Genomic DNA, 13805 nt, shown 5'->3' with positions numbered 1-13805 from the left:
CAGCTATTCCAGGGAGTAATTATAGAGCCTGTGCTGCTGGGCAGGTCAGAGGAGCTGACCACAGCCAGCTCTGCACTGCCCTGCAGCTGCAGGGATCAGAGAGGCTCTCGGGTGGGGAGAGCTCAGGGCCTGGAGGGACAGGACTCAGGGAATGGCTGCCACTGCCAGGGGGCAGGGCTGGATGGGATGTTGGGAATGAGGAATTGTTCCTGGCAGGGTGGGCAGGCCCTGGCACAGGTGCCCAGAGCAGCTGGGGCTGCCCCTGGGTCCCTGGCAGTGCCCAAGGCCAGGCTGGGCACTGGGGCTGGAGCACCTGGGATAGAGGAAGGTGTCCCTGCTATGGCAGGGGTGGCACTGGATGAGCCTTAAGGTCCCTTCCAACCCAAACCATTCCAGGATTCTTTGATTCCATTATTGCCCCAAATAACTCCCCACTAAGACTCGTAATTGTCTGGTTTTACTCTGCAATACAGCAGAGACACTTAGACACAGGACACTGGCTGTGTTACTGCTCAGGTCAGGAATTCTTCACTCCAGCCCCTTTCTCTGTGCTGATCAGGGGTGCAGGGCCAGCTTTGCTCCCTGTGCCCACAGCAGTCTCCCCTCTGCAGGCTCCCTGCCTGTGCCTGCCTGGGTGGGGCACAGGGTCTCCTCCTCTCCCTGAGTCTCTCCCTGCGTTGCAGTTGTACCTCAGCAGTCCCTAAAAAGTGCAAACCCAACTTCCATCCTCCTCGGGTGCCCACAGAGGCACCTCTGAAAGACGCTCTCGGCAGTTTTGTGCCAGCAAGATAAGCTCTGGTTTATATTTAGGGAATGCAACCAGGGAATAGTTCTGAATCCAGCTCAGAAATCCATTTAAAACACTCCCATAATTCTATTTACAGACTGTTTCTGTAAATGTTGTAACAGGCTGAGAGGAGGGTATCTCTGTATTTCTCTGCCTCTGGGGACTCTGCTGTGGACTGGGGGGTCATAAAAGCACATTACTGGGGTCGTATGTGCCCAGCACAGCCAGGGAAGCTCTGCCACGACCCAGGACTGGGCACCAGCATCCAGCACTTGTGTTTCCTTCATGATTCTCATGATATTTAGTGGTGTTGTCCTGAAAGTCCCACTTCCTGCTCTTCATGAAAAGTAATCACAGACTCTGTTAAAAAAAATAAAAATCTCTCTGCTGATTGTCAGAGAGGGCTGGAAAATGTGAGAGGCAGATGGCCCAGAGGGTGCTCAGCAGGGGTCACAGATAAGACAGCAGGAGCAGCAGTTCTGGAGTCTTCACTCTCCATCCCAGGCTTTGCACCCCTGGCTCCTGATTTCCAGGCTTGGATTTGCTAATGCTGTCCCTGATGTGCGTGCAGGAATCTAACTGTAAGTAAAGACTTCACTTGCATTGATGCTTGAAGGATGCTTGAAGGACTTGGGCAGCTAATCCTACAAGATCTGGGCCCCAGTCCTACAAGATCTGGCCCCCAATCCTACAAGATCTGGCCCCAGGTCTGTTCAGCTCTGCTGAAGCCCCATCCTTTAAGTGCCCCCTCGTGTGTGCAGGGCTCCTGTCCTGCTGCCCCCGGGGCACCAGTGGGCACCAGAAGGCAGCAGAAAAGCCCTGCCAGCTAAAGCCAGGACCCAAACAGCCCAAAACCAGCGGGAGGGTGATGGGAGGCCGCAGGCACTGCAGGGATGCAGGTGGCATTGCACGGCAGGGGAAGGTGGCCACAAGTGACAGAGGCAGCAGGGGTGGGCACACGGAGGGCAGCCGAGCTGGCAGGTGTCCACAGGAAACCATGGCTCATCCTCTGGGGTTCATTCCAGCTCTCTCCCCAGCCCGTGTGAGGGCACAGCAAGGTCCAGGCCTTGGGAAGCCCCCTGGGACACCTCTGTCCTTGAGGAAGGCGGGCAGCTCTGCCCCGAGGGCCTGACCCTGCTCACAGCAGAGCCCAGCCAGCTCCACAAAACAGCAGGAGCTTTGACAAGCCTTGGATTTCATTTGGGTTTAATTTGGGTTTAATCTAAAGCGTCCTGGCATCTCTGCTGTGGCCTCTGCCCGATGCCTGGAGGGGCTGGGGTGAGCAGCCCTGGCTCCCTGGCACACGGAGCTGCCCCGGGCAGGGTGGGCAGGGGGGGACAGGGGCAGGGACAGTACTGCCCCCCGACCTGCCAGAGCACCAGGCACCCACTCCAGCACAGGAAAGCCTCCTTGCTCAGAGCTGAGGGGTGTCCAAACAGTGTTTGATGGGGGAGGCCCTTCACCCTCAGCATCCCAAACCCAGTGCTCAGGCACCACAGGAAATGCACTGCCTGGGAGGTGTTCCAGGCAATGCTTTCCTTAACTCGCTTTTATTTTTCTCTTAAATGTGTTTAAAATTGCTTTCTTCAAAATATTTCCCACAGAACCCTGTTGTCTGAGCAAATGGACTCCCAGGATGCTGCTACAGCTGCACCTTCCAGAGCCTGGGTTGGATATTTACTGCTCTATCATCTTCATTCTGTATCCAGACTTTTGGGCAACCGTAGCCACGAGAGAACAGCAAGGACAATAATTTGGGCGTTTGCAGACACGCCATGAGGCTGCAGCAGGGAGGGGATAATCCCTGGCATTTCGGAAGGATGAGCATTCGCTGCACATTTCGGCTGGAAGGGGTGAGGGGGTGGGAGGGTGTGCAGGGACCCTGGCTGGGCAGGGGTGCACTGGGACACTCACCCTGGGTGTCACCAAGGCTCCTCGTCCCTTTTGGGAGCACATGGAGCCCCTTCCTCTGAGCCCAGCGAGGCCACCAGGCACCAGCCACGGCTCCCGGGCTGCCCAGCCACCTCAGACTGCTGCTGGGGACAAGGCAGCCCAGAGGTGACGGCCACCTGCCACCCAGGAAATGGCCCGTTCTGCCACAAACAGAGCTTTTGTACAGGACAAGGAATTACAGGGACAGAGATGCGCTCCAAAGGGTGGGAGGGGAGGAGGAATGAAAGCTGTGTGCTGCAGCAGGGCTGGCCTCAGGCGTGGGGTAACAAATGAGACCTTCCCTTCCTCGCAGCAGCCCTGGGGCTCCTGCTCTGTCTGGATGTGTTGTTTCCTCTGTGCCACACTAGCCTTCATTTAGAGCCAATATGAAATCCTCCCATCCCCGTGGGTTCCTGGGAGCTGTCTGGGAGCCGGAGCCTCTGCCGAGCTGCAGACAAGAAATTAAAAAGTAGGGAAGTGCAGAAGAACTGCGAGAGCTCCCGTGGCTGAAAGCAGCCTGGTGGAAGCACGCTGAGCAGAGCAGCTGGCAGCTGTATGAGCTGGAAGGAAAGCAGCCCCTCCAAACCCACCCCCAAACACAGGTACTCAGTGGGCAGGTTCGTTAACAGAGGCCTTTATACACTTCTTGTTCCTAATGAGCTGAATTAGGGACAGAGAGGCTGGGGAGAAAACAGAGAGAGAAGAAAACTGATGGGAAAAGCCATTGATGTGAAATAGCCACAATCAGGAACACCAGAATGTAAAAAGAGGGAGCTGACCCAGTGCTGTTGATTTTGAATACACCTTTGAACGCAGGGGGAAATCAGAAAGAAAGTGCTGATCCTGTAGTGAAAATCAAGCAGACTGGCAGATTTCCAAACAGGAAAAGTAATGGAAAAACTGAGACAGACTTAAGGGACAAAAATGCAGCTGTTGCTAATACAGTTTTATAGACAGCAGATTCTGTCAAACAAATGTGCTTCCACTGCTTGATAAGATCACAGGTCAGTGAAATTCATAGAGTCAAGGAAACCCAGAATAGTTCAGGCTGGAAGGGATTTAAAGCCTGTCCAGATCCACCCCTGCCATGGCAGGGACACCTTCCACTGTGCCAGGGTGCTTCAGCCCTGTCCAGCCTGGCCTTGGGCACTGCCAGGGATCCAGGGGCAGCCACAGCTGCTCTGGGCACCCTGTGCCAGGGCTGCCACCGTGCCAGGCAGGAATCTCATCCCCAGATCCCATCCAGCCCTGCCTCTGGCAGCTCGTGGTGCAGATGTGCCCCAGCACGGGGCTGGCAGGACGAGCCCAGCCCCGGGCTGAGGTGGGTGGCCTGGCAGCTGGCAGGGCTGTGCCAGGCCTGTGCCACAGCACCATCAGCACACCCGGCCTGTGCAGGGGCTCGCCAGGGACCGGGGATAATTTTTTTCTAATCTGCAGATTGTTAGCAAATGCAAGATCACTGCTGATAAAACATATGGGTGATTAAGAGCCTGGCAGGAGAGGCACTAACAAGGAAGAGCAGCTGAGGCACACGGAGCTCCCAACACTGCCCTCATCCACACAGAGAGGCTTCAATGAACCTGGAACAAAGCTGGGGATGGGAGTGCAGGACCCCGGCCATGCCCAGGCGCTGGGCCAGGCTGGGGTGCTGCAGGCTGCTCCTAGAGAGCCCTGGGGGCACAAACAACACACCAGGAGCACCCAGGCTGTGCCCTGGCAAGAAAAGCCAGCAGCCAGAAGAGCAGGGCAGTGAATTTGCCCATGGAAAATTCAATTACCCGGTGTTTAGACTAACCCTGGAGATCTGCATTCAGGTTTGGTGTTGGAGTGCTTAACAGAGATGTGCAGCAAGTGCAGAGAGAATGAGTAAAATCCCTGAGAGGCTGCAAAAAACACCCCACGAGCTCCATCTGCTTAACTTCATGGAATGCTGAGAGCTGCCTTTATTGAAGTGTGTAAATATCTTTACGGTAAGGAAAGCACCTGATGGTGCTTTTGTTTCACACAGAAAGGCAGAGGTGGTGCCAGCAGAGAAGCTGAGGCTCGGGGCTCAGGCCAGGCCACCCTTGGGAGCAGGGATTGGTGACTCCCCACACCCCTAAACCCTGTTCCTACAAAATGTGACTCTCAGGAGCACAGCAGCCTGCCCACGGAGCACCAGAGCCTGCAGAGGAGCCTCCTCTGCTAATTCTCCCTGGCCCTGAACTGCAGCTGCTTTGGAGCCTGGAACAGAGCTCTAAAAGTGCTCCTTCAAAAAGCAGAGAGGGAAGATGAAAGCGAGAGGAGTTAAAAACGAGATAAAGGCTTGGAAAGCAAACAGCAATTAACCTTCCTGCTCTGAAATCCTGCCTTCCAGAGCTTGGAGCATTGCACTGGGAGGGGAGCAGCCCCTGCTGCGGCACGGCCCTGCTGGGGTGGGCTGGGGGGCACTGGGGATGGCACCAGGATGGCACCAGGGATGGCACAGCCCTGCTGGGACGGGCTCTGGGACAGGGCTCGGGTCTGGCTGGGACAGCTGGGAGCAGCAGGGTGGGAGTGCAGCCTCAGAACATCCCGGGTGGGACCCTGACCTCAGGGTCTCTCCTCAGCTCCCTCCGCCCCTGGGCCACCGAGCACGGACAGAGCTGTGGCCACACTGCCCTGCCCAGCACAAACAGGGCACAGCCCCAGCCTGAGACACCAGCAACCCAGGGCAGAGCTGCCAGCACCCTTCAGGAGTGGGAATACTCATAAATATGGAGTGGAAATTAGCTCAGGCGACAGCAGAGCAGCTCCTGGCACAGCCATTGCCATGGTACCTGTCAGCAGCTCGGCATTGTTCACACGTCCCACTGCTCTGAAAGGAGCTTTTTTGAGCAGCAGCTCTTGAAAACTGAGCAGTGCAGGTAAGGGTTGTGGCACCCCTAACCCCAGTGAACTCGGCGTCTTTGGGAACTGAATTAACTCAATATATTCCAGAGTGTCCCCTGGGAGCACTGACCACCCAAGCACACTGCTGCTGCTGCTGCTGCTGCTGCTTGATCACATCACAAATTATTTCAGAAGAAAATGGGTCTCCTCTAACCTGGAGGTTTGCAGCAGTGGCAAGATCAGGTTTTTACACCAAGAAGTGAGTTTTACCATCAGCACAGTGCTTGTGTACCTGCCAGGCTCCCTCCACACTGGGGACATCCCCTGCTCTCCCACGAGCTCACTGGGTGCTTCATCAGACACAGAATCCCACTTTCACTGAGGCTGGAAAATCCCTGCCAGACCATCCTGTCCCCAGCCCTGAGTGCCTTCCAGGACACCTGCAGGGATGGGCACTCCAACCCTCCCTGGACACCCCTTCCAAGGCCTGAGCACCCTTCCCATGGAGAAATTCCTGCTGCTGTCCAACCTGAGCCTGCCCTGGCCCAGCCTGAGGCCGTTCCCTGCTTGCCCTTGTTCCCTGGGACCAGAGCCTGACCCCACATGGCTATAGAGAATTAGAATAACTAGAATAATTGCTCTAAGAGAGTACAGCCAGGTCCATAAGAGTCTTCCCCACCAGCCTGTGGCCCCTCGTGGCAGTTCTGCCGTGGCTGAGGCTGCTCCTGGAAGCCCAGAGCTGCTGGGCTCGGCCCCACTCGGGGTCTGGAGGGGCAGGACCCCCGGGAAGGGCTGGGGACCACCCCCCTGAGCTGGCCAGGGGCCAGGGACGGCTGGCACACACTGCCAGCAGCACCACAGCCCCGGCAGCTCCCAGCGCAACAGCGTGCCAGGGGGAAAGGCAGCGTTCCCATGGGAACGGAAAGTGCTGACATTTCCAAACTAAAAAAAGAAAGAAGCAGCAAACTACGTGCTCAGCAGGATGCCATGGACGTGGCTGAGGGGGATCTGTGCTGCCTTTCCCCTCTCCTGGGCTCCAAGGTAAGACACCTTTAACCAGCTCAGGGCAGAGCCCTGGCTCAGCTCAGAGCCACGAGCAAAGTTCTGTCTACCTGCTCTGGCTGTTGCAGTTCAGGCCACTTGCCTGCAAGATTAATTTTTGTGCAGGGATGTGTCGTGCAGCCTTTACCTGAAGCCACATTAAAGGAGATGGAGCATCCACGTGAACTCCTGCTGAGGCATTTATCTCCCTCATGCAAAATGATTGAGATAAATAAGGCAAATTAAACTGCCATATCGCTGTAGCTAAATTATTTGTAATGGCACCACGAAATGTGCTGGCTGCATGGCAATTAAGTGTCCTGGAGAATGGGGTGGAAGAGCCTCAGCTCAGAGAGATGTTTCTCTCTCTGTCAGATCGAAGTGACGTTAGCAGCGGATGGGGAGGCTGGCGTTGGACTGCCCTGTCCCCAGCTCTGCCCCGCCTGCAGCCGGTCCCTGAAGCCTGCCAGAGGTGCTGCCAGCCCAGCTCCTCTCTGCGGCACAGCCTTGCCATTCAAAACCTGGTTTTCTGCAGAATGAAGAAGAGAAGCTCGTGGAGATGTTGGTTGTTCACTCTGCTCTCTCCCACCCGTCCCACAGCAGGAGCCTGGGAGGGCAGAGAGGAGAATCCCGGTCCAGGGGAGGGGGCTGTGAGTGCCTGGAAATCAGCCTGGGAGGGGAAGAGAAACAAAAAGGCTTTAGCAAATGTTTCTGACAGAGTGAACAGAAATAGCAAATGATTGATGTCATTGTTTAGGAATATCAAAAAGTGCCAGTTCTTGTGATCAGGGAGCAGTTTCAAAGGGAAGGTCGTGCTGCCAGCTGGAAGAGTGGCCTACAGGACCCACAGGCTCCCACGATGAGCTACCACTCACCCCAGCTGAAAATCTGAGTCCTGGAACAAACCACACTAATGTCCTGCTCACCAGAGGGGGATCTCCCAGGAAAAGGCAAAGAAAATTCGACTGAAATGTCCCATTTTTTCTTTGAGGACCCACACCACACCTTGGGTTAAAGCTCAGACCCTGAGAGCTGTGGGGTCAGAATTTCATCTTCAGAGCCCTGCAGACTCTGTCCTGGAGCCGACTGCAGCCTGGAGCACACCCCGACACCACTCCAAGTCAGTTTCCCTGGATGTTGCAGGTGAAAACACAAATATTTTTAGGCACTTGTTCTCACAAAGCATTCAGGAGAATTTCCAGCCCTTCCCTGTGCTTCCTCTTGTACCTGTGCTGTCCCTGGGGCTGCTCCATCGCGGTACTGCCTTCTGGAAGGCAGAACCACTCCATGGGAGCAGCAGAAGAGGAGGGAGTGGTTTCCCAAGCAACAGTATCCAGGTGAGAGCAGGGCCCCCGCCTCACCCTGCTCCTGGTGGGCTCCTGGTGGGCTCCTGGTGGGCTCCTGGTGGGCAGCCGGGACTCCTCCCGCTCCGGGAGCAAATTATTCATCCATGGGGAGCGGGAAAGGCTCAGCAGCCCGTGGGTGGCATCTGAGACGGCTGCTGTCACCCCGGTGAGGCTGTGCCCGGAGCAGGGCCGGCCGGGCGCTCCTGACCCGGGCTGTCCCGGCTGGGCACTCCTGACCCGGGCTGCCCCGGCTGCGCTCCTGACCCGGGCTGCCCCGGCCGGGCACTCCTGACCCGGGCTGCCCCGGCTGGGCACTCCTGACCCGGGCTGTCCCGGCTGGGCACTCCTGGCCCGGGCTGCCCCGGCTGCGCTCCTGACCCGGGCTGCCCCGGCTGCGCTCCTGGCCCGGGCTACCCCGGCTGCGCTCCTGGCCCGGGCTGCCCCGGCTGCGCTCCTGACCCGGGCTGCCCCGGCTGGGCTCTGCTGACCCGGGCTGCCCCGGCTGGGCGCTCCTGGCCCGGGCTGCCCCGGCTGGGCACTCCTGACCCGGGCTGTCCCGGCTGTGCTCCTGACCCGGGCTGCCCCGGCTGCGCTCCATCAGCCGCGCCCGGCCCGGCTCCGGAGCGCTGAGCGACAGCGGCTCATCCGTGCCGGGCAAAGCTGCCCCTCAAAAGGCATCGGAGAAGGGCGGAGCACGCCCTGCCCCTCGTGTGGCCCTCTCCGGGGCTCGGGAGCACAGCCCGGGGACAGCGGCGCTCCCCGGAGCCGCACCGGGCTCCCCGCAGCGCTTGAGTCGGGAGCGGCTCTGCACTCCCTGCAGACACGGGCCCATCCGCAGCTCCCCGCGCTCCTGGCCGCCACAGCGGGCCTCTGTCCCTGGGGAAGGGTGCAAACAGGGCAGGAGTTCTGCACTTGCCGTGTTTCAGGGGGTCGGCAGCACAGAGTGAGGGTGAAGCCGCTCATGCCCGTTTCAAGCCCGTTGCTGGTGGCACTATGATGGAACCCAGAGCAAGGAGCTCCAGAGCTGCCCTGTCCATTTTGGGGTGATGTTCACTCAGCCAGGAGGCTCCAGAACTTCCCCTTGGTGCAGCAGAGGCACCAGCAGCCTCCCTCTCCTCCGACCCTCACCGTGACCCCGGCAGCCCCTCCCAGCAAAGCAATTCCTGGCAGCCTCCGGGAAGAGTCAGGGACAGTGCTGGCATCCAGACGCTGCCGGGTGAGGGAGTTTCCATCCCACTGCTGAGTGTTTCAGGTACGGGAGGATGAAACCTGCTGCAGTGCCTGCCGGGGGCTGCCCAGGGCTCCTTCGGGGCAGGCAGGAGCACCAGAGCCGCAGCGTGGCCAAAGGAAGTGCTTGGCCATGGATCTGTTTGCCATGCTGGTGGTGCTGGAGGAGACTGATGAGTTCTTTTGTCTTCATCCTTTGGGTGCCCACACCCTCTGAGAGGGGCTCCTGCCCGCTCTGCAGCAGGGGATGGGTGCCCAGCATTCCTGAGGCACAGTCCCTGGGCAGCTTCCCTGGCCCCTCTCATTAAACCACTGTCTCGTTTGTTCGATTGGCTTCGTCTACAACCCTCTTCTATTTCCAGAAGAACACAGGGAGCTGTTTTCTGCCATTGCTTTCATGGCTCAGGGGCAGAGTTTCCAATCTGGAGCTGGAGAAGCAGATCCACTCCTCCTTCAGGAGGCTGAGTACAATCTGTTGAAGACAATTTGTGGAAGGCAATCTGTTCTTAGCAAGGATGGCTTCCCAACGACACGGAACACGCTTGTGTTTGCTCCACCGTTGGGTGTGTATTGGAAAAAACAGGAATACAGGCAGGGCATGGGGATACATGTCAGTCACAGGAGCAGACTGCAAGTCCTGATTCAGTTCTCTGAACTGCAGTATGAATATTTCATAACAAGGCCAAAAAAACCCTATGCCAAACTATAGGAAACTATTTTAAATTCCTCCACACAAAACCAGCCACAAAGGGGATTGTAAAGGCAATTCCCCCCTTAACTGTGAACATTCTGCTCCTCAGAGTTTAATGAACTGTGCTATTTTAATGCACTTTTGAAGCACGTCATCCGTATTCTAGCCACTGACCTTTTCCTAATGCCCTTCAGACATCCAACAAATAGGTTACATCTGTTCCTCCCAAAGCCCGGCGAGACATGGGGACCAGCATCTCCTGGGCTTGGAGTGGCACAGCCTCGCCCCAGTGTCCAACACAACCTGTGGGGCACGGCGCCAGCAGCCAGAGCCCCGGGAGCCCTCCTGCTCTGGCCGTGCCCTGCCTGGGCACCCTGGCTGGTGGCACAGCTCCTGGCACCCTGTCCCCAGCTGCCCTGGCCCTGGTCTGTCCCGTGCACGCTGGGGTGAGAGCTGGGGCTCCAGGGACCCCCACTGAAAATGCTTCCTGAACCTCTGCCAGATGGTTTATGACTCCCACAAGGAGAAGAACCTCCCTTACTCCAGTTTTGTGAGCAAGCCCCCTGCAAGGCTGCCTCCCCTGACTCGGGATGGAGCTGAACTCCGACTGTCACTGCTCATCGCTCTCCATGTGACTCGACGGCTGGAAACACGCGTGACCAGGAGCAAACCTGAGATGCCCTCTTCCTTGTGTGGCCTTTTGTTTTGCAAAGACAGCTCCTTGCACAGGGTTAGGGTTATTTTTCTCCACCTTCACAGATGCATCAAACCATTAATTACAGTACAACAGAAACAGGCAATGGGAGAGGTTTGGTGCCCATCAGCTGAAGCAATGAAGGCATTTACCAGTCCTGCTTTCACTCATGCTTGGATTTTTCTCACACCATTTAAGAGCATTAAAAAGCCGTGAAAAATTGTCAAATAGATGCAAGAAGGGAAGTAATTCTGTTCTCATTTTTCACTGGAGATTGGAAATGTCTTGACTCTGCTTCCATGTCCATCTCAGCCAGAAGAAAACTCCAGGCTGGAGTTCAAATCTTGGCACTGTCTTATCACCACCCAGGGCTCTTTATTGTGGTCCCCAACTAGGCAAGGACACGCAGCCCAAGAGGCTGGGACAAACCTCATCTGCAGGTCAGAGAGGAGGCTGGAGCACAGATTCACCCTCACGCACACAAACCCCACACATCCTGCAACTCTGCCAAATTCCATAAATGTGCTGTGACACAATGGTTACATCTGGGAGCTATTTCTGTAAAAAGCACGGCGCTGATGTGACCCTGTCTGCTCCAGAAACACGCTGGGCTGATGCACACAGCCTCCACAGGCCACCCCAAAACACCCTCCTTAAAAACAACTGAGGCTCCAGCTCAGTGTCACCAGAGCTGCAGCCTTCCTCGTGAGGCTGCAGAAGGCTCTGGTTCCAGAGGTGATGCTCTGGCTTAGCCTGATTGGGATGGGGAGTAAGATAAGCCAAAATTCTCTATATCCCTTCCATTGCCTCCCCCACTGATAAAGCAAGGCCTCATAAGAAGGGCAGACACGTGCCAGCAGACTGCAAAAGGAAAATGAATACATGAATATTTCTATAATAAATAATATAAATGGATATATTAATTTTGTTAATAAACTTTGTGTGTTGTTTTGTGTTTACTATATTTTATATGAATGTAAATGAATATATTCACTTGCCAAGGAAGTCAGTGGGAATGCAGTGACTCATGGGATCAGGCCCATTAACAACAGCTTGATGCTGTTTCCAGGAAATCACAGTGTTTGGACAGGAAAGGTGTTGAGCCATGAAAAATATGGATTTTCTCACAAAGCTCATGCTCTGGGCAGCTCAGTCTGTCGATATGGGCAGTGTCCAGGTAAGAGAGGCAGAGGCAGGACCTGGGGTGTGGGAAAAGCAGAATCGACAGGTTCAGGGAGAGAAGGCAGCAGGGAGGGCAGGCAGCAGGATTTGTCCCCAGGGACTCTGTAATTTGGTTTCCCCTGTGTGTGGTGCAGGGCAGGCCTGCTCCCACCAGGCACGGCCAGCTCTGACCCAGCTCAGTGAGCAAATACAGTGCTTATTTCTGAGCGCTCTGCTCAGCACTTTCCCAGATCACAGGTGGGGAGCTCAGCACTTGAGGGACAGGTCTGTAAGAACCAACCCCTAATAAATCCAGCACAATCGGATGCTGGAGGCACAGACGGGGTGACGAGAGGGCAGGTGACAGGCAGTGCCCCTCGGGAGCCCCGCAGTGCCCCGGGCACATCCCAGCCTGACTGCAACGCCCGGAGCTGCCTCTGCTCTCCCTCCCAAAGGCCCTGGCATCCTCAGTGGGACGCAGTAATTAAGCTGACACAGAAGAACACAACCCTTCTTCAAAGGGTTGGCAGATTGTTTGGGGATTTCTCCTGTAGCTGCACGGCTGCACTCGGGGCAATATGAACACTGGAAAGGAAAAAAGGGAAAGGAAGGAGCAAGTGGAAATGGGAATGGCAGAAAAGGGGAAGCACAGAGGAGTGGGATAGAGACAGTGCAGGAAAGATAAAACCAAGGCAGGAGGAAAATGTGTTGTGTTTGCACAAAGTGAAGCAGAGAAGTGACTGACAGAGCACTGCCTGCCCTGCCCTGTGCCAACACAGACCCTCAGAGGAAAGCACTGGCACCACCCTGGGCTGGCTGGACTCTGAAGTCTCCAAGAGGCTGTGCCAAGGGCTGGAACGTGCAGGAGCAGCCCTCGCTGTGGCTCTGGTCACAGCAGCACCTCCTGCCAGCACCCAGGGACAGCACCCAGCCCGGGCTCAGAGGCACCCACCCACTGCACTGCCCAAAACGGGGCTGAGGGACTGACAGACTGCCAGGAGGGGAGGCAGCTGAGGAAAACAGATCCACTCCCATCCGGGGATGGATCCACCCCGCCAGGGAGCCACCAGTGTGTGCTGGGCTCACTGAATTAATCACATTCACCCACAGCTTCATGGCCATGGTTCGCTTTGTTTCCTCTACAACAAACACTCCCAGAAAAACACAGAGAAGGAAAAAATCCTCTGAGGTAAGGAGCAATAGAGAGATAAGTCTGATTAGGAAGACAACTATTAATAGCAATTATGCTTTAATTACTGTGCCTAATCTTTTTGAAGCAGCAGTTTCTAGCATGTCCTCTACCAAACAAAGAACACTTCTGACTCCATGTTCCATGAGCTGTAGGTTGAAAATGTGTGGATGTACTTCCAGTAGATTCACTAGCAGCTGGATATAAAATGGCTTTGAGGATATTTACATCAACTGTGCCTGAGAGCAGATGCCATGAGAAAGGCAGGAGCTGCTCTGTGTGGGCACAACGCTGCAGGAGAGCACAAACAGCCCCAACATGCTCTTGTCTTGACGCCTGTTTCTCCAGGGCAAGGGAATTACGCTCCCAGGCTGCTGCCACAAAGCTCTGGGCATAAAAAAGGCACTGAGAAGGACACGAAATAGTCTAGACAGAGGGAAGCACTTCAGTAGTGCTGGAAGGGAACAGGGCCATGGCTCAGAGCCATGGCTCAGGCAGGGCTGGTGTTCTGCTGCACAATGAACCTGGAATGGTTTGGGTCAGAAGAGACCTTAAAGATCATCTAATTTCAATGCTCACTAATGTTTGCAGCAATTATTAAGCTTTAGCTGTCCTGTGGGTAGGTGCTGAAGGGGAGGACCCAGTTGTGGCATGAACACAACTGTATTGTGACTGCAACGAAGTGGATGTAAAATTCCCCATTGAGAAATGACATTTTCCTGCCTAATCTCATATGCTCAATACCACTTGGGAGACTTTTCCCCACCGTCTTTTCAAATATTTTTGAAAGCAGACTTTAGTAGTGTTAGTTATTGAAAAATACAAAAGTATAGCAAAAGCAGTTTGGTAAATCCTGGCTAATAGTACATGTCAAAGCACACGACAAA

Source organism: Passer domesticus, chromosome 14, assembly GCF_036417665.1.
Source record: "Passer domesticus isolate bPasDom1 chromosome 14, bPasDom1.hap1, whole genome shotgun sequence".
Lineage (NCBI taxonomy): Eukaryota > Metazoa > Chordata > Aves > Passeriformes > Passeridae > Passer > Passer domesticus.
The sequence above is the reverse complement of the archived record's forward strand: the minus strand, read 5'-3'. Positions refer to the sequence as shown.